This window comes from Cyanistes caeruleus, chromosome 2, assembly GCF_971803275.1.
Source record: "Cyanistes caeruleus chromosome 2, bCyaCae1.hap1.1, whole genome shotgun sequence".
Classification (NCBI taxonomy): Eukaryota; Metazoa; Chordata; class Aves; order Passeriformes; family Paridae; genus Cyanistes; species Cyanistes caeruleus.
Genome location: NC_141702.1, coordinates 116,831,179 through 116,851,625, shown reverse-complemented (window position 1 = coordinate 116,851,625; position 20,447 = coordinate 116,831,179). Strand labels below are relative to the sequence as shown.

At 40.6% G+C, this 20,447-nt stretch overlaps 1 protein-coding gene across 5 annotated transcripts in view; it reads left to right on the top strand.

Annotated features, from left to right (window-relative positions):
* PLCB1 (phospholipase C beta 1) overlaps positions 1-20,447 on the top strand; it is a 378,787-nt gene that overhangs the window by 4,682 nt on the left and 353,658 nt on the right. For 4 of the 5 annotated variants that reach the window (XM_086873629.1, XM_086873646.1, XM_086873622.1 and 1 more), the window contains one exon: positions 3,624-3,837. The gene's annotated coding sequence lies outside the window, so the exon portion shown is untranslated. Of the gene's footprint in view, positions 1-3,623; positions 3,838-4,783; positions 4,916-20,447 lie in introns of those variants that run through there. The other variant, XM_086873611.1, reaches the window with a different exon arrangement.

Genomic DNA, 20,447 nt, shown 5'->3' with positions numbered 1-20,447 from the left:
ACAGCACCCCAGCATGCAGGCACGCCTCCACACCCTTCTCTTTGCACAAGGCAAGAGAGACCTCCCACAAGATCATCTCCCACCTCTACTGTGCATCTGTTCATTTTCTGCCTGTCAAGCCTTCTCAGAATTTAAAAGATCTTACAAGAGATAGGGGGAACAAGCTTTCAAGTTTGAGTGCATCAGATCTGGACAGATCTGATATCAAACGTGAATTTTTATTGCTTTGGCTTACTTTTCTTACCTTTTTTTTCCCCAGAGTGGAAAAGAAAGAGAACTGCTGTGTAAGGAATTGTTGCTTGCAATGTATTTTTCTGAGCAATAAAAATACCTTCAAGACAGCAGTACAATTCTCTTTTTAGCCTTGACACTTCCAAATCCTGATATACGTGGCTGAGTTAGATGGAAAGGTATTATTAGGTTTTTATTAGATTATGATGCAAACTCAGTCTGGCTAGGCTCATCAGGCAGTAAATCTAGTGCCAACAGCTGTGACCAAATTCTGCTCCTGTACCTGTTACTGCTTGTGGTCAGTTTTCCTCTGGTTTTCTGTCAGTTGTGAGAAAGGCATGCATGTACCAGGGCAGGCTTCCAGTACAACCAGTATTGACAGAGTAATTGTGATTGTGCTCCTAAATGAAATCAGGAATAATTCTATTAAAAGAAGAAGAGTTAGTCTTCCTCACACAATGCAGGATTCCAAAATTCAGCCTTAATCACACAAATAGGACTTGTTAGATACATCATGGGTATTAGACATGGCTTTTACCATCAGTGACTTCTTGTTTCAACAATAACCTTTTTTCAGCTCCTGTCTGGCAGCCACATGTTGTGTTAAAGAAGTGAATCAAACTCTGTTAGCCAGGGAGACCTGGAGATCTGCTGTTGTCCTCTGCAGGGACTGCACAAGAACTGTGACTCCAAAAGCTTCCCTGGATCCTGTGAACACAGCAAGTGCTGTTTCCATTCCAGGCAGTGCCACAGTCCCACTTCAGGAATGCCAAACTCACTTTAATCCTGCTCTGACTGCTGCAGGAGCTCAGCAGTGAAGCAAAGGTACAGATGGAAACCCAGGCCAAGCTCACAGATGTCCTGTGGCAGAGGAGCTGCTGTGCACTCTGTAACACTCAGAATAGATGCTGTGATTTTAAAGGTTGCAATACACCAAGACTTCCTCCAGAAGGAATAAAAGCTCACCTGACAGGATGGCAAGTTTGAGAAAATGAAAGCTGTTGCATCATAAGCCAAATTCTTGCTTGTAGGCAGCTCTTGGATAGTGCAGCAGAGCCATAAATCCAGATGCCGCTGCATGTAGTTCTCAAGCAAAGCTTCCAAAAATCCCAACCTCTGCAAATATCCTTATTTATTTATCTGCTGAAATAGGCAACTTCTGATGAAAGCAGCAGGATATAACACTATATATAACAGTATATATAACAGTATATATAACAGTATCTTCCAATGTATTGCTGTATCCACACTACCTTTTCTGAGTTTGTAGCCATTCTATCCCCCACTAAGAAAATATCTTCACCTAAAAGCAGTGAAAAATAATATTCCTGCCCCCATCTGAACAATTAATGGATATTCTGCCTTGATATTTATTCCAGTCTTCTCTAATAATTTTCAAATTTCAGAAAGTAATGTTAATTTCCAGGTACTTCAAAACAGGTATAGAATCCTTATCCTGGACCTCCTGTTTAACCAGATCTCCTGTTCCTTTCCCACTTACCAGTGGATAATGTGCACCAAGGACAAGTAATGCCCAGCCTCTTTTTTTCTTTTTCCCTGGCAACCATTTAAACAAGGTAACAAGTGCACATGTCATTGCAAGGCACTGGAAAAGTCTACCTGTACAGAGAAACTTACTGAAATCCCCACTGAATGTGAGAAATGTAATTATGTGACTATATCGTGCCATAGCTTTGCCACTGTAATTCTCCTCCCTCTCCCTTTCCCAGAGACTGTTGAAAATAAGTTATTTGAACGAAGAATTACATGCAATATGATCCGATTTTAACTCAGCACTTATCTTGAATCAGTAGTGTCCAATAGACATTTCAGGCCATTTATTCTTGGGACAATGATCTCAAATTGTTCCTGGAATTTTAGGAACAAGATCACTTTCAGTTAGAGCAGAAAATCTGTGGGGTAATTTTATGATAAGTTAGTAGAATGAAAATTGGAGTCAATCCAAAAAGTTTTTTACACTGCAGTGTAAAGCAGGTGGAGTTCCAAATTCTTGTTCCAGAAAATACCTTTTTCATAACCAAAAATCCAGGTGAATGATGAGCCAGATGAACAAAGGTGATTTTATTACCAGGCTGCAGAATTCCTACCAAATTAAATTTAAAGATTGCTTACGTGTCATATTAATTTATGTGGTCACAGAAATAGCTCTGCTCAAAAAAAAAAGTAGTGGTATACAGATTAATAATCCTGGGCAGGGGTGCATTTACATCCCCTCTGCTGCTGGTGAGCAAATGCCTCTCTACAGGTGCCAAGGAAAATGGGCCACTCAGACAACTGCTTGCAGGCCAGGCTCCATCTGGTACAGAACATTCCCAGAGCTCGCTGTGCTGCTGCTGGGGCTGACAGTTGCCAGAGGCCCAAACACTGCTGCTGTCTAAAGAACCTTTTAGGCAGTTTGTCACCTGGGGTGGCACTTGTCTTTCAGGTAGTAGGACACTGATCTGGTGGACTGCTGTATCAGTCCCTCTTCCTGCAGGGCTGTTGGATTTGGCAGGAGTCTGGCTTGGGGAGTCACTGCTAGGTTAGGCTGCAGATCAATTGTTCAATGGAGAAATTGTATCTTGTTGCTGAGCCACATGAAAGCAGAAGTTTTTTAAAATGCAAATTGTCTGCAAAAAAAGAAGAGTGTACTCAAACTTCCAGGAGGCTGAAATTCTAGTCTTTTGTTTGCCAAGGCCACAGAAATCTTTGCATATATAATCAGCAATCAGTCATTAAATGCTACTTCCAGAGTGTCCATAAATGTTTAAGCCTATTGCAACTTTCAGACATATGGTTTGATAATTAAGGTGATTCCCACGAAGAAAATGTTTGATTTTGATCTGGGGGGGATTCCTGAGCAGAGCACTTGTGATCCAGCCTGAGAACATGAGGGTCTCAGTCACGAAGTCAAGATATTTTTCTTTTGAAAGAACAGGAAAACTGCAGAGGGTGCACATTTATCTGAAGTGTGGGCTGATGATACGGGCTAATTTAAAAGTTTCTTTCAGAGCTACCCTTTTGCCAAGGAATGCATTAACAGATATCTAGAAATAGCAGGCTTTATATGGAATATGTTGAAGTTGGTAAGTGCTGAGAGGCTCATTTGCCATCCTTCTCCTGTTAAGCACTGTTCAGCTCCACAAGTGGACAGGGCAAACCAGTTCTAATAACTGGATTATGTATGGTAACAATCTAATGGATATAAATACATGGTTTTATATGGCTTATTCCAGAAAAGCCCTGTACTGAAAGTGATGGATATTCTTTAAGCTGATGTTTTATGTTTTGTTGTCCCATTTCTGTGACTTTTTCCATGACAAATGAGTAGGAAAAAACGGGACAGCATAAGACAATGATGGCATTCTCTGTTTATGTCTCAAATTCCACAGGGAGATGTTTTGCTTCTGTTTGGGAGATGCATTTGTGAAAGAAAACCACCAGGAGTGTAAACCTGAAGCCAAAGGCATCTTGAAAGGAGCCACATTCAGTGACTGAGCAGACACTGACACTCGTAACACTGACAGAGCCTTGGCCACAAAGATAGGGGAAGGCTGCTTCCTGATTTGACTTCACAGGGAATTGTGCTTTTGGCAAACCATTAAGGTATTACTAGAAATTTATAGTTTATTTTTGATTTAATCAGAGATCCATGCACAAGAATCATGTCCTGGTAAATGGTTCTTTCTGACAACACTCCCGGTCCTCCTTTCACATGTTTGGGAAGAAGCTGAGTTAAATGCTTCATTGAGATACAAGAAAAGAATACTCTGTTGCAGTTTAGAGAACAGTAAAAAATATATTAAAATTAAAGAACCATCCAAGCAATTTCTGAAATGCAACCATGTGATTTCTGTTGCAGAAAGGAGAAAAAAAGCCATAAGAATGTGCAAGGAGTCAGGCAAGTCCCACCACACCCTAAGAAATGAGCTCTGCTGTCATTCTCTAAAACAGAGGGCTGTCATTTGAAAATGTAACAGACATTTTTTAAGTCTTCCTGTCTGCCTACCATTTTCTATTGCTTGTGGTTCATCATTTCCCAGTAAAATCTGGGCTGTGAACAAAAGGCCAGACAATTACAACTTTTTTTTGGCTGGTAACAGGTACTGGTTACTTCTGCCTAAGAAGAACTCCAGATTTTATGCCCAGAATTTTTTAGGGCTCAGCACTATCCCTTAACATAAGTACCAAAAAAATAGCAAATCATGGGGGACTGTAATGAAAGTATAACCCCTCCCTTAGGGTTACTGCAGCATCAATCTGCTGTTTTTACATTGCATTCCTGTTTTCTAAAAGTCTCTAGTAAAAGCACAGATAGCTTTTAACCAGCCTGCTTGTTTGTCAGCAAAGTAAGAACCAGAACCTTCTTTGGAAATAAAATAAAATAAAATGAAGGAAGTATGTTGCTGAGGGGTCTTAAAAAGAAACTGCATCAGAGCCCTGAGAGCACCAATCAACTCTGTTGGTCCTGATCAGCTTCACCTGAGCCCCTGCCCACACCCTTCCCACAGTTCCTTGGGCCCTATTTAAGCTCAAACTTGGGGTCCTGTGTGTTGGTTGTAGTTTTTTTGTAGGGATGGTGGTCTTTAGCTGTGCTTTATGATTGTCTTTAGTGCTTTGCCTGCCATTTTCTCTCCTAGCTAGGTGGGACCTGTGCCTGGTTCATCCTCGTGCTGTGTTTGAGGTAAGTGATGAGTTTTGTTGTTTGTAACTGGTTTGTGTTTCTCTGGTGAGTTCTGTGCTGGGGTCCTCCTCAGGTCCTGCCTCAGCCCTGCTCAAGCTTTTGTAGCTACCTGATATGTAGAAGATGGATAGATGAGGGCTGGAATGAAACTTTGGGAGGTGAGAGTGGAAACTTCAGAAGTTAAACTTATTTTTTCTGATGCTTTAGTAACATTGGGAAGAATTTACACTTGCTTTAAAATATCTAGATGTGGGCAATTTGCAGTTTTCTGCACGAAATAGTTAGGCTGAGTTTTTTTTAGTTTGATTGGCCTAAGTGAGGGGCTAAAGATTCCCAGCTGGCAGCTCCTCCATCCTGTTTCTCTGGGATGTGTGCTTGTCACAGGCTCCTGTCACTGAAACCAACAGGATTAGAGAGCAGGATTTGCTTCTGTACTTCAGAATAGTCTGTCCAGAGGAACAGATTACTGGATACTAACCTAATCTTCTGAAAGAACCATTCCTCAGCCTGCAAGGAAATGGAGATTACTGGTGGTTCCTCAAGAGAAGAGAGCTGAGAAGGGAGATATTTAATGCTGTCTATAGCCAGAGCTTTTTGTGTAACTTGTATGTTTGTCCTGAAAGCATGAATACAGGTGTCATATTCAGCTCAAACACCCTTTTGCAAAGTATCTGATTTCTGTGAATTGCTTTCAGCAGGCTTGTGGAGAAATCAGATACAGAATGTGGATGTTCTAGTACACCTAGGCCAGATGCAGTTAAAGCTTTTGGAAGCGTTGCAGTTTCAGTTCTCATTGGATTCACCCAGCTGCTTATGCTTGGATTCTAATTAGCCTCACTTTGTATTTTTCTGCAGGGTAGCATAGCAAACCTGGCATATTTAATACAATTGCCATGCTGCTTTCACAGCTTTAGCTGTCAGCCTGCTTTTGTTCTGAGGAAATAGAAAGATTGTTAAAATCCAAGCTGGAAGGAAGGAGTTAGAGAGGATATTTGAACCTCTGAGCTTTCATGAGGCATGAAAAAACAATGGGAGTGTGTAGCTCTACTTTATATGGATAACTGTCCTGTAGAACTATTTTTTCAGATCAAAAATTTCCTTCTTCTCTGGCTGAAAATGATCATCTTTCTCTCTACCAGTGCCTCTTGCTGTTTTGTAGCAGTTTGCAATATGTCTTGCTGTCTTTGAGCCACTTTGCAGTCTCACTTCAGTTGTTGGTTTCTCAAAGAATCCAGGGGAGTGTGTCATTATGAGGGGTTTAATGAAGGTAATGGGGAAATCAAACCGTTTCTTTTGCAGCATCTCATTTTAAGAGGCTTGAAAAGGTCTGTGTAGCCTTTTTATATAAAATACTGTATGCACACCCCAAGTACAAATATATTGTTGTCCTAATTACCTCACTAAAGGTAGTGAAGCTGATGCAAACAAAGAAAGACTGATGTAGCCCAAGGCATTCAAGTTTGTCTGAGCAGAGTTAAATGTGCTTCCTAGACTGTTCTAACAGCTCAGTTGTGTTTTCTGCATTTCATCTTGGTGTTTTATTCATTTGGACACAGCAAATACCTCCTGCTCTTCCATTTCCAATGGACCAGTCAATGTGAGGACAAATGTTATATTGTTGTGTTTGGTAATAGGAATTTTGCAGTCTATCTTTTTATTTGGAAAGATTTCCCTAACAGGGGCAGGGGGCTGGTTGGAAACACTCTGGGTTTTTTTTTTTAATTCTATTTTTGTGTTCAGATGTACTTGATGAGCTCTATAACACTAAACAGAAGCTGAGGGCTTTTCCCAGTGTCTTCCCTTTATTCCTACTGGTCACTAATGCTGTAGACATCACTAGTGCTTTGTACAGGTGACTGCCTTTGAAAACACCTGTGTATCAGAATAACCTAGTGAGGAATTTTAACATTACTGCTGTACTAATTAAAAATTGTAGCAAATACCCTGTGCCAACTCATCCTGAATTAATGGTGTTGATAGAGAAAAAGTTGCTAAGATTGAATTTGTGGAATTTCTTGGTTCCCTGTTAGGACTGTCAGATCAGGCCCCTCTTTCCCATCTGATTAAACTTCAATATAGGAATTGGAAGGCTGGATCTGACAAATATCTGCCAAAATAAGGGTCCCGTTTCAACACAGGTTACTAATTTCCTGAGGAAAGATTATGAGTTAGGGCTGTGTATAATATTTATGTTAGAAGTACTTGGCAACAATAGGGGTTTCTGGAGCATTTAATTTATCTTTAATTATCAGCAATGGACTTATGTGAGTTTATTTATGCATCTCTGAACTTGTTCATAGTTCTTGGATCCTTTAGCAGGAGTTCCAGAACTTAACTGTGCTTCATATTACAAAAGTAATTCCTGCTTTTGTTTTAGCTCTGTGGTGTCTCAGATCTAGCACTGTAAGAACTTGATAACTCTTTTTTTAAAATTTCCTTTCTCTTTAAATATTTTGTAGACCAAGTGCTGCTCCACTGACTGTGGTGGAAGCTGTGCTGATGATTTATAAAGTAAATTCCTGCTCTCCATGTATTTCCCACCTCTCTCCCAGTTAGCTGGCTCTGTAATATGTTAATGACAGCTTGGAGCAGGTGTGATTTCCATTTGTGTGATGAACCAGTTGTGTACTTATCCTTTGCGAACGTGCTGACAGATTGGGAATGCATCCAGTTAGACAACCCATGTCCTCCTCAACACTTGCTTGTGTTGGTGGATGATGAGTTCCAGGCAATTAAGTTTGTCAACAGCTGATTACAGGATGGCAAATTTAAGATAGAACCTCCTGCTGAGTGGATTTTGCCTCCCTTAGGATATCAGTCCCCTGGTAATGATACTGTTTTCAGGCTGAGATTGGTTTCCTTGCTGCTGCAGAGCCTGAACAGCAATTTTGTTCAAGTCTTGGAAACTCTGAAGGCTTTTTCAATTTTTATTTTTTTTTAAAAAAGGGAAAGCAACACTAGCATTGAAGTGTCTTGGTGACAAATCAAGCCTTAAGTCACTGTGGAAAAATACTATTTCACAAAAAGTGAAGGGGCTGTTTTAGTAATTGAGTCACAAGAGAGATGAGGTTGGAGAGGGCCTCAAAACACCCTGTGGTCCAGCCTGTCATGGCAAAGGGAACAGAGACAAGACCCTCAAGGCCCTGTCCAGCCTGAAAACCTCCTGTGATGGTGTCTCCACATCCCTGGAGGAAAAGGTGAGCTCTCTTGTGGGGTGTAAGCTTTTACATGAGCATTACATGTGCTTCTTCTTTAGCAGGACTGCAGGCTTTTGGGAACTTGCTTGTCCTGCTCTTCCCAAGGCTTTATCCCAAATGTCCAGCTGTCTCTTTAACCTGAGGCATGTCTATAGCAGCAACAAGAGTGGCTGGCTCTTTCTCCTTTCATTGTGTTTGCTTCTAAATATCTGTTTAGCCATATCCATATTTCTAGGAGACCCTTTACATTTTCCTTCAGCTGTTTTCTGATGTCGAGATGATGTTTGGGTTTTTTATCAATGTGTGCAGCATCCTGTGTTTATTTGTAGCATTTTGGGTGTATCCTTACAGATTCAGTTCTCTGTGAGGTACAGGTACCAGGCAACTCATGCATTTCCTTAGCTTGTAATGAGAGACAAATAGAGGCACAGAGTGCTTCAAGGATAAATAGTAATAAGTTGTCTTGACACTTCCATTTCTGCACTTAATGGAAAGCACTGAGAGCTGTATGTGAGCTAATGCTATGGCAAATATTTCTATCCATCTAGGGTAGGGGGAAAACCACCACCAGATCAGAAAAGCAGGATTCAGTGCTCACTTTTTCCAGGAATGCCTAAGTGCCCAGGCTTTCTGGGAGGATAATCAGCCTGAGAGAACATCATTAGCGGACTATGTGTACAAAGGAAAGATGGTTTTCTCAACTTGCTTTGCTCCCAAAATTGTAGGTCACTAGCATAAAGGGAGTGTACAGGCTCAAAATGAGATCACTGCTTTTCTGCTCTGCCTCTTCCATGTTGCCAGAGTAGAAGTGGGAGAGGGGGGAAACTTAAAGCCTGGAACTGGGATGGCAAGGGAAGACTCCCCATGGATATTTCCTCACTGTAAAAGGAAGGATCATAAGTTGGAGGCAGAATGCTGAACGTCAGGCATCACTCCAAATTCTATTGTGTTTTAGAGATACTGCTGGAGTTCAGGCAGCCTCTCAAGGCCAAGTTTCCTAGAGAGCTTTTTTACATCCATCCTTCCATCTCTCCATGGCTGAGGCAAGAAGTGGGAGCTATCATCTGTGTGATTCCTTCCTTTCATTATTCATGCCATTATCACATTCACCTGGCTTGCTTGGTACTATTTGCACTGTGCTTTTGTTTGGGAGTAGCACAGGGAAGAGAGTCTAGAAGGAATGTTGAAGGGAAATATGCAAAGAAATAATTTATAATTGTTCATCAAGTATGATCCAAAGTGTTTTAAGATTTATTCAGAAAGCTTAACATGAAACAATTAAAAATGTAAGATCAGGATGCCCACGTGAAAGTGCATTAAACAAATTTGAGTGTACTCTCCTTTGTGGATAAAAACCCCTAATATGGGGCTAGACCTCTTTCAAGATCTGTCAGTTCCAGAAAATACAGTGTCATTCTAAGCATTGAGATTTGACTTGAGTTTTTTTTAAATGCTGGGAAATTTTCTGCCTTGACTTTGCTTTAGTAAGAGAAATGTGTGTGGTGGTGAACCTTATTTCAAGTCACTTGATAAGTGTGCAGCCCAATGCTCTCTTTATTGGGTACTTGACTGATGTCTCTCCCATGTTCTCCCTCTCTTCCCCAGTTCCTTATGGCAGAAATCACTTCTGCAATTTACTTTAATGGGACTCTTCAGGCCAGAGACAGTTGCTATAGGACAGATGTAAACCTGAATGATCTGTCATGCTGCGTGCTTGATGAACTCTGTTCAGAGACACTTTACCTTGACACAGCTTCACTGATTGCAGCAGACTGCTTTCTAACATTCCTATTTTAGTGGCATCAAAGCAATGGGTTCAGTATCATTACAGAAATGAGACTTAAATTTTCATATGGACTGGACACTTTTTTCTTTGTTTTTAACCGCATGTGTTCTGGGGCGTTGGAACTTAAGGGGACAATTCCTCGTAAGTCTTGAACTGCAGTTATAGTTTGATTTCAACCACAAGGAATGTAAGAATCTTACTAAAACTAAATAATGTGTTACTAACCTGCTGTTCTCCTCTTGGGATATATTTGAGCCCAGTACTGGACTCTTGGTGGCTGTTGCTCCAATGCATATTTAGAATTTCTTTTGCTGCCTCTTTAGAAGAAATTGACTTGTCACCTTGTGCCCTTTTATGTATTATAAGTGACAAAACTGACTAAAAGTGAAACTATTAAAATCACAAACTCAATTACCTGCCTGCATCTTCAGCAGCATTTTTAGTTAGTTTTGAAAACGAGGGGAATAAATCAAATATAACAAAATGTGCTGTGTCTGGATTTTGGAAGTTACAGCTTTTGACAGTCAGTCTGTTCTTGGCCCAAGAGAAAAATTCAGCTGTACATAAACATGGAAATAAAATTACTTCTTGGGGGCCCTGGTGTTAAAACAGCCTATGTCGGCTGAAACTTGGCAGCATCAGCCTCTTCACCTCATTTATGGAAACAAGATCTGTCATTGTACTATGTGAAAAAAGAGCTTTCTTTCTGGAATCATCTCCATTAATTACCAGGTTAAAGATCAGATTTCCTTAAAATGAGTTTGGGCTTTGATAATTACTTTAAAAGGAACAGTTCTATGGTTTTGTCTTGACTTTTCTTGTCAAAAAACTGCTTCTTAATGCATTACTTTTAATGCAGTAAATTGAAGGAAGAAAATGCTGAAAAAGGCATGGTGACAGGTTGAGATTTGAGTTATTGTAACTTTTTTGGAAGGAGTGAAAATGCCTGTGTCACTCTCTGCCACCAATTCCCTCCATGATGTGCCTGGAAGCATGGAAAATGCATTCCTGCCTGTTTCTTTTCCTTGGAGGTGAGCAGCCAGGGGCATGGAAGACAGTAGGAGTAGGCAGACCTTCAAATTGCTCTTCTACCCTCTGGCCCAAGGGTAGGTGAGCAACCAGGAAGCTCCTGTGGGAATAAACTGTGGTTTTAAAATGCCCTGTGAATAATGAGCATTTTGTGTCCTGCATCTCATTGAAACCAAAGAGAATTAGGCTCTTTGCCAGGTTTAAAAAGGTAATCAGGCTGAGCATTGGAAATCAGATGTTTTCCTGTATGAATTTAGGTTCTGAAATTTATTTTTAAATTGAGCACTGTTGACTTTGAGTCTGTTACACATGGACACAAAGGAGAAGGGAACACAAAAAAATATTGGAGGCTTCAATAAGTTCTGAGCTGTAAAGCTTCTGCAGGCTACTTGTCAGGCATGTTCCAGCTGTAAAATAACTGTTACTGAAAATATCTTAAGCTCACTGTATAATTTAGTCAGCTTTGAATGTCAGATCATACAATGGAGCACATGTGCATATTTTAAAAGAAGAGAACTGGTAAAATTAGCCTGTTTCTACTGAGATGCTGCTTGAAGAAATGCTTGCTTTGAGTTGGCATTGTCTCAGGTGTGTGGCAGGGTGGATGGAGCTGCGTGAGGAGAAAGAGCTCTGCTCCCTTCTGGCATGGAACAATTCCCCTCACGTTTGCTTCCCTGTCCATAAATGGATGGAATAGCACTGATAAAAAACTTTCTCTAAAAGATAAGAGACAGTTCTACACTCCTGAGGGTTTTACTGTTGTACTTGAATCTTTTTCTCATTAGAAAAGAGTATTATTGATTAGCAGTGATGTGGCCATTTACCATTTTTAAGGTAGAGATACATATTATGTTCTTTTAGTAGTTGTGATTCTGGGGGCACCATAGTAATTCAGCTTTCATTGTTCTTGAAATACCTCTATAAGAAATTATTTTAAAAAGCTTCAGTACAGAGGAACTGTATTTCAATGCTTGAAAAACTATGTTCTGTTTTATTGACATCCGAATGCTCAAAGCATCCTGTGAAAATTCATCATTTCCTAAAAGCAGCTTTCTCCAAAAACTGCAGTCAGTTTTTGGGTAAATGTAATAGCAAATTTACTGAATGACATTGTTAGATCCCACATTTTCTGAAAACCAGAAACTCTCTTTGGAAGAAGCAATGAGTTTTTACTGCTTCTCTCCTGCAAATGGATGGCACAATTCATCCCAGATTGCTCCAAGTGATCCAATTTTCACTGTTACTAAAGACAAACAGTCACCAGTTCCCTTCATGGTGTTTTCTTAGTTGAGCAATCTGGGACTGATAGTCATGCTGATGTGCTGAGCTTGTGGGAGAAAAGAGAAATACCCACTCCAGTGAAATCCTGTGTGCAGATGTTGGAATGAAAGGAGTGCTGAAAAATGCCAATTCTTTCCTTTTAGTCTACTTTTTGAATATTCTATCAGTTCTCCTTGATTTGCTGATGAAAACAAATTCCTGCATTACACACTGTGGATAAGTACTTAAAAATGAATAAAAATTGGAAAGAGGGATGCTGCCTCTGAACATCCAAGGAGAAATGAAATCCAGCAATGAAAATCTGTCCTGTCAGAGGCCCTGCTGATGAAACAATAGCTTTTTAATAAATCACATTATCTTCAGAAGGGTAGTGGAGCTTAGGAAACTATATTTTAATTGTGAATATATTAATTTATGTGCACAAAGCAGTTGCTTAAATGGGAATATCAAAGCATTTTTGCCAAACCTAAGTTAATAAATGCTTGTTTTTAATTAAGGGATTTGAACCTAATTCCATTCTGCCAAGGCTGCCATGTATTTTAGGAAAAGGAGAAAAGGACTCAAATATTGTAGGAAAAAACAAACCCCTGGAGCACATGGGAATATATTTTATTTAATTTTTTGGCTATTGGGTACTTTTGAAGTTTTGTGTGGGAGAAATAAGGGAATGAATTTTAGATGTTCTACAAATCTCAAGTACCAGAGAGAGAGAGGAGCCAGGAGTGGAGCAGGAGGGATCAGGGTTCAATCAGACTCAGAATTGTGTTTTTTAAATAGGAAATATATTCTGGATGCTTTTATTCTTGCCTTTTGTTTGTGTATCCACAAACACCAGTTTAAATTCTTACCAATTGCTACATTAGTATGAGTTTCCAAGGATTTTAGTGTTTTGGATATCACTGATAAACTGTAGGTCGTAGTTGCAGCTCTCCTAGATTGGCCATAGCCCTGCCAGTGTTTTAGATTGTGAATGTTTAGGTGAACTGCAATCTGCTAAGACTGAAGTCTTAAATACTAGTTCTTAAAGCTTTGAACTTGTAACCGGTTAGACCTACAAAAGAAGATGATTATGGGGCTCGAAAATTAATTTTATTGGTTTTTTTTGTTTTGGATAATGATGAAGTTTTTAAAGTTTAAAAATTCCTTTACAGAAAATGTGCAGGTCCAAACAACGATGATTGAAATTAGTGCTTTGAAGGTCAGTAAATTAGGCCTATCTTCACAAGGGAAGCTGAGATTTGATAAAAACATTTCATCCCTAGATGATGTTATTTCAGCTGCGAATTGTCATCAGAGTGCCTCAAAGTCATTTCTCCCTGGTCTTTTACATAATCAAAGGTGTCTAGTGGAACTTTCTCTTGTATTTTCATTTTAGACTTATAGTTATCATGATTCAGGCTTTCAGGGCTCATTCAGAAACTGACATTTCTGCCAAAAATTCTCCATGAAAGGTTTCAGTTAAAGACCTGGCTTTTCCTTTAAAACTTTGCCTTCTGGTGGGTTTTCTTCCCGAGTCACAGCAGCTCTGTTACTTCTGGATAGCAACAGTGTTCAGTGTTTGTGATAGTATGGACTTTTTTTAACTACTTAGGCCACTGCAGTTGGAGTTGAAGGACTGTCATACCTAAAAATAGGAGAATGTTGATTCAAGTGTGAATAACAATTGGGAATTGTTGTTTCTCACCTGCTCACTGCTACACACAGAGAAATGCAGTTCAACATTGGACCTAAAAGCAGGTTGAAAGTACTGAAGGTAAGGCAGCTCTGTCTGCATGAAGAGAGGTCACTGGAAAATGTCTTTTAGTGGGAGTTTCCCAGAAGGAAAACCTGTTCCCACTGATGTGTTTGTAGCAAACCCAAAGGGCAGTAAGTGGTTCAAGCAGGCCAAGAAAACAACAAAGGGAATTGGAACTGGAAGCAGGCCGGCAGAGTGATGGATAGCTACTGGATTAGTCAGTGCATGGAAACTTTATTTGGCATTCGTGTAGTCTTAAGCCTCAAAGAAGAACCACAATGTTCCCTTGGGAGATTATTTTAAGATCCCAAAGAATGTATGTGCCATTCCTCAGTATCGAGCAATTTCATCATGTGCTCATCCAGCCTGGGTTTTTTTAATTTAGGAGTGAAAGTGCAGAGCATCCCCTGAATGCAGAGCTACTGCTCTTCTATGAGGGGGGTGAGAAAAAGAAAAAAATCTCATTTCCACATCCACAATAAGTTATTTTCCCTCAGGTTCCATTTTGCAGCATACTACAGCTTTGGATCTCTCACTTATTTTGTAGTCATGAGGTCTCTACCACTAGAAGAGGGACTAGAGATCACATTTGGCATAATGCCATTTAGAGGAAATTTTTTTAGCTGCTAATTAAAAATTTAATTCAAATTAATTGTAAAACTGGTTTCAAGGTTAACTTTCAAATGGATTTCTTGAGGCTTACTTTTAAAACGTGGGGACTTTTCAGGTTTTGTTGTTTTAGGAATAAATTACTTGCATAATCAAATGAAAATGAGGTTTGAAGTGCAGTTATGCATAGAGTCAGCATTTGGACACGAATATCAGGCATTTATGTTATGAAATGTCACTTTTTCTTGTGCAATGCACATCCAATAACAGCTAAATTATGCCAATAATAGTTTGCTATTAGTGTATCAAAACTATGTTGTGGAGATGATGCAAAAAAATAAATGAAAATATTCTGTAAGAAACATCCACACAAGTTTTTCCATGTTCTTGCAGGAATCAAATGGGATGTAGAAGCAAGCATTAAGTGTTCCTCTGAGCCATGCATGTTGTAAGCCTTGTTTTACCTTCAAATACACCTGATTCCTGAAAGCAAAACTTTCAGTCCCCACAGAGTGCAGAACTTCAGTTTTGGAAGTTTGCTTTTAAGTTAGAATTTGGCAAATGTGCACACTGTTCCCTTTCCTTTCTCCACTGGTTGTTCTGCAGATTCGGTAACTGCCTGTGCCCTCTCCAGCAAGAGAGGTTTCCAAAGTGTGTGGTTATTCTCTAAGTGTCTGTATTTCCAATTCTCTGCTGCTGTGAATGTCAGTGGCTTGGGCAGAGGAATGGTGTTCTAGGCAGGCAGTGTACTCCTCAAATATAATATTTGAGAGAGATATATGGATTTATGATTCCAGGACAGCTGTGCTAATTTCCAGGTGATGAATAAACTTCCCACTCTACATTTCAGTAGGTGAAGGCTCTCTATGCAGGACAGATACCCAGTGGAGACACTGTTCTAATTTTTGAAATCATGAAAGGCTTTTGACACTTGCTCTATTAATTTTCCACTAAGGACAGTGAGTCCTTAAAATAACTGTTTTGCTAACCTCTGTATGGAAGGGCTCTGCCTGTCACTGCTAAAATTGGAAGCACTCATTGTGCTAATGGATTTTGGCTCTTCTCTGCAGCTTCACCTTTATCTCTAAAGTGTAGATGTTATTGTTTGAACATTGGTTTTCTGAGTAAAAAGATAAAATGTACATTTTAAATTAATCCTTATCTTCTTTGGTGCCCTCTTCCCTTAAAGCTTCCTCTTGGAAGCTCAGGGCTGCTGAATGACAGTGCAGTTGCTATTGTGAGATCCTGTCAGCTGAATCACCACCACAGAGGCTTTGCCTGACTTTTCCAACACAACTGTCCCTAGGCTGGGGCATATTTTAGTTTGGCTTCCCTGAGTTTTTACTCTCAGGACATAACTTTATTAACCCAGCTCACAGAGTTGTGTATTGTGAATTACTGAGAGGTGCATGGGCTCAAAGCTTTATGCTGATGGTGTATTACCAATTATTTCTCTGTGTCAAATATTTTATCCTATTTTGATTCTTCCATTACACAAGTTGAAAAGCTGAGTATGGAGGCTCAGGGATGTTTTGATGGACAAAGTTAATCACTTGGTGATTCAAGCCATCAAGCCTGATAGATCAAGCTCCAAAGATGTATTTACTCCTCAGCCTCAAATCCTAAAGTCACAACTGAAGTGTTAGCAGCAGACTTCAAAGTAATTTCCTGACTACCTTTGAGGGGACAAAAAATCAGCTGCAGCTGTATACAAGGAGGGTGAGCTGAATCTTGGAATTATTCATTTGCATGCCATTAAACTTTCATCTGGTTGAAGATCTCAAAGTTTTTGAAAAGCAAAAAGATTTCCCTTTATATTTTTTTTTTACAGTTGCTTATCTTCCATGTGTCTCTGTGAGGGGGAGAACAAGTGTTGTGGAACAATCTAAGTGTATTCTGTGAAAAACCTGTATGAAGCCATCCCAGCATGACAGTATTCATTGACTCCAGAAAAGTTAGATAAAAATATAGAGGATGAATCTGTTGTAATTTGGATTAATGGTTATCTAAACTTTATTTTTATGTCATCCATTTGGAACCAAAAAAATTCCCAAGGTAAAGCAACTGATGAAAAAAATCTGAAATTAAGTTGCACCTACTGTTCCTGATGCATACTCTGAGACTGTCTCAAGCACTCCTAATGCCTTTTTTCTCCAAGATACCTCTTTGAAAGTGCTCTCACATTAGTATTAGGTCTGACAAATGTTTTTTCCCTCCCTTTTAAGTAAGTCTTTAGTGCAAACAATACTGTGAGGAGTGTTGCTGGTTCCGTCTATGTTGAGGCCCCATTTGTTAATTTCTGTTATGTCACTCTGGAATTTTTCACACCTGGTAGTACTTAGGCAACACATGGCTGCTGCCTGATGGATTTCAAAGTGTTGATATGAATCTTTTGGGATCTTCTGGGTCTATTTACAGCAGCAGTGGTTGGCTTTTGCACAGTGCTTATGGATGGCACCTGGAATGTCCCTATATATTGCATCCAGGATGTTCCCACTTTGTGTGGATGGCTGGTGCTGTGATGGCCCAGGAACTGAGGAATTTGCATTCCTCTTCTTGCATGCATGGTGATTTTGACAGCACAGCTCTCACCTCTGTGTGCTCAGATCTGTGACAGGACATTGAGCACCTGTTGAAACTCATCAAGACCTTTTTGTGAGTATAGGTGGAGGTGATGCTGAAATCAAATGGATGCCTGTATGTGATTGAGTGATAGATCCTCTGTGATTTCAGGAGGACCAGTGCTATGAAACAGGACTTGCCAAGCTGACTTTAACTGGATTGCCACTGATAAAAATGTCTAATCTGAAATGGCTGCAGTACCTGGAAGGGGCAAAGGCTCATGGAGCAGTGTTGGGATAACCTGGGCCCTCTGCAGTATGTGTGCCTTGGCCATCCATTGCTGTCAGGAAGTGGAGAGCTGGAAAAGCAGGTCCCTTTGGAGCAAAATCCCCCACTGGCTGCTGTGAGGTGCTTGTCATCAAATCCTGCACTGTGTGAACAGAACCAGTGCATGAATAGCTGGGCTATGAGCATATTGACTGCTTTAGGTGTGGAATAAGCACTCGGTTTCCAAAGTGAACCAGAGTGCATTTCAGCAGTGCTAGCAGTCCCTTAGACACTATTTACAAAGCCTGCAGCTTCTGTGATACTCTCTACTGTTGACCCCTCCTTTTAATTGTGCCTTCCCAGCTCTTCTGTAATGAAAGAGCACTGAATATCCACTGTTCTTCCTGGAGCAGAAATAATTTGGAAAGGTTGCAAGCAAACTGCCTTAAATGTGTGAGGAGGCAAAAAATTTCTATTGGCATTGAGTAAAGAACTGCTTGACTTCTCCTGTGCAGAATGTGTTGTGAGACACTCTGTTAGAAAGGCAAACAGAAATGGCCCCATTATAGTGCTGTTCATTCTGAAAAACTCTGCTGTGACCCTGTTGCACCAGGAAGAGCAGCTGTTTTAGAGTGCCTTGCCCACACAACTAAAGCTGATGGAAAGATGGATTTCTTTAGAATAAAAATGTTCCTGTCTGCAGTTCAGATGGTTGATGGGGTGGATGTCATGTTTTGACTGCAAGTCACAATAGGTTTCAACTGGAAACAAACCCATCCTCCATGGGCTTGTTCTGATAGGAAATTTTAATTCTCCAGTTGGATGTATTAAGATGCTAAGAGTAGCAATTGAGCTACTATTTGATTCTTGAAGTTTAACATCCCAAAGAAGAGGTACAAGCCCTTGCCCGCTGGGTAACTATGTATGTCTGTATTGGATGCTTTTCAGTTTTCTTACTCTGAGATTTTGAGACACTTAGGAAATGTATATACATGCTGTCATATGGATCTTAAATCTAAATATCAAGGTGCAGTGTGGGCTGATGGCTGGCTGGGGAACCAGGAGCTGCAGGCTCTGGGCATTCCTTGTCAGCCAGGCCCTGTCCCACTGCCTCTGAGGACATCAGGTCCCTCTGGGGACAGGCCATGGGATGTCAGTCAGTGGATCAGGGTTTAGATCAAGGAGCTTCACAGCCAGGAATGGGCATGGCTGTGTGATGCAGCTGAGACAGAAGCCAGGCAGGGGGTGAGGGTGAGAGCCTCAGCTTAGGAGGGAGCTGAGGGCAGGAGAGAGGGAACCTCTCCCCAAGGTATCTTAGCAGAGCTGTTGAGGCAGCTCCAGGCTTTATTCACAGAACCTATGAGCCTTTGGAAGTTTAGGGAGGAGGGAGATGCTCTAGGTCCTGACATCAAGGGTCTGTGTAAATAAGCAGAAAATAAAAAGCAAGTTCCCTGGGATAACATCGTGCTTCCTCCTTGCACGTTGTGCAGAGCAGTCATTATTCCAGCAGCACAGGCACTTGGGCTGCAGAACTTTGCTTTGCTAGTATTTACTGTACACAAATCATTGTTGTAGCTGTACTAATGAGCTGCTTAGTTCATTAGTGCAGCTAAATGCATTAATTAGCCGCTCAGTCAATGCGGCAGTTCATGTGGCCTGGGCAGCCATGGGCTTCCAGGATGACAATCCTGTTTCCTTCAGGGTTTGTCACAGTCAGAGGCTGGAGAGGAGCTCAGAGTGGTAGTGACCCACAGCTGACAGCAGTGGGTATGAGCAGGGTGAGAGGTTTTGGATGGGTTGGAATTAGCACACCTGACTGGTGATCCAGGTGCTGGACAGGCTGAATGGCTCCTTTCAGTGGCACTGTGCTGGAGCCAGGAGGGGAGCTGGAGCCCAGCTGCATTTTATACACAGCTCCCACCATATTAAGACTATTTTGTGTTTGTAGACCACACAATTGTTTGACAAGCATGTTCTCAGGCAGTACATCTCAAAGTATAAATAAAAGTGCCATATGGTTTGTCAGGAAGGTCTCTGCTGCCTCTTGCACATGCTGAGTCAGAAGGATATTGCGTGCAACCCTTGGCACGTGACAGGAGAAGCATCTGCTTTGTGACACGAAGACATGTGAAATGTAAGTAAATCACTTGGGTTTGTGTTACTGGAATACCCATTGGCCCTGTTTGTGTTGGTGCTGCACTCTGCCAGGCACTGCACCAACAGAACAGAGTCCCAAATCCAAGTGTTCAAAAGCCTCTCCATGCTGGTTTGGAAAATGTATCGATATGAAAGTCTGTGTGTAAGGAAAAGCCTCTTGCATTACTGCACTGAGATCAGCTCAGAGTGCTATAAAATATTCAAATATTCTCATCTACTGCAAACCTGGCCTAACTCAATTGAAATCAAAGCTATCACAGCAAGATTTATCTCATTAAAATCAATGCTTTTTTCTAGTGTCCAACCTCCTCTATGTTGCAGCCAACAAGTCTGCAAAAAAATATGTTGAGAATCAGCCTTTCCTTAGCAAGCCTTAAGAAAGCAGCACAGTTGTTTTAGATGTTATTTATTAAATATGGCTTAATTAAAAACTGGTTTAGCGGAGTTTGGAGCCTGAAACAATTCCCATTAATTCCTTTGAGAGTATTTTATTCAACTTTATTAGCAATTAAATCTAGCCCTTAACCCTTTGGAGACTGCCAACAAATTGCATATTTGGGGAAAGCAGTTTAGTGTTCATTGGTCAGCTATCTGGAGACTGTGAATGTTCCAAGGATTAAATAGATACTTATATTTTTTGCCACTGGGCAAAGTTGTCTGCCAAGATTTCACCCAATGCCTGTTAAGCTGGGATTTATAAGCTTAAAATGCAGGAATCGGGGCCATCTGAGTGACTCAGCTGCTCCTCTTAACCCTCATTTGAGCTGAGATGCATGCTGTAAGCAAATTAAAATATTAATTGCTAGTATTCCTTGAAAATAGTGAGGCTCAAATCCATTCTCATAGCTGACAAGAGACACATCTCAAAGGATCTGTGTAGTTTACATTACCTGACTCTTTTGGGAATCC